Source organism: Podarcis cretensis (assembly GCF_951804945.1).
Source record: "Podarcis cretensis genome assembly, chromosome: 10".
Lineage (NCBI taxonomy): Eukaryota > Metazoa > Chordata > Lepidosauria > Squamata > Lacertidae > Podarcis > Podarcis cretensis.
The window spans coordinates 34,308,480-34,309,504 of NC_137179.1; positions in this window are offsets into that span (position 1 = coordinate 34,308,480).

Genomic DNA, 1,025 nt, shown 5'->3' on the forward strand with positions numbered 1-1,025 from the left:
TTACTGAACTCTGGTGGATGCTGCTCTCCTCCAATCAGAGAACTGTTCAAAATCAAGACCATTCAAAGGTACATTTCAAAGGTTCATTTTGTGGCTTGAAGAAATATTTGACCTGCTGCCAGTTACAACAAAATAGGGTTGACAAAGGCCAGAGTCTGAGGTAAAGGTAAAGTAAAGGTACCCCTGTTAGGTCCAGTCATGGACACCTCGGGGGTTGCACCCTCATTTCACTCTATAGGCCAGGGAGCTGGCGTTTGTCCACAGACACGTTTGTCCACAGACACCTTCCAGGCCATGTGGCCAGCATGACTAAGCTGCTCGAACTGCTAGGTTGGCAGGAGCCGGGACTGAACAACGGGAGCTCACCCCGTCATGGGGATTCGAACCACTGACCTTCTGATCAGCAAGCCCTAGGCTCTGTGGTGTAGACCACAGCGCGTCCCCGCATCCCTAGAGCCTGAGGTAAATGAGGCAAAAGATCAGAAACAGTACATGAAATATGGTCTGAAATGAAAATCAATAGGAGGTCTGTTCTTTCTTTCAGAACAAAGTGACAGCAACCATTTTACTCGCATCCGTTTGATGTGCGGTCATGCACACGTTCATCACTGCTGACCTGGAGGTGGCACGAAAATGGGGAGGAATGTGGTCAGGGCCGGACAGGCTTACGTGCGTGGCGGTCAGGAATGGAACCCCCGCTTAAAATGGTCCCGCCTGCATAACAGGATTACGGAAACTACATGTAGTCTCCAATAGCAAAAATAACAAGGGACCTTCACCATTTCACCTTGCTCCTAGAAACTCCCCTCCCATGATGTTTCTCAGCTTCTTATAAGGGGTGGGATAGCAGGGAAAATCCCTCTCATGATATTAGCATAACATCAAAGCAGAAGCAAAAGAAGCAAGAACACTTCTAAGGTTGGGAGAGAAATATAATTCAGTTCACATTTGCAGGAGGAATCTGCCTGATTTACACTTTCCATACCAATATGCTAACTGAAACACAGTCATCCTTCAAATTTGCA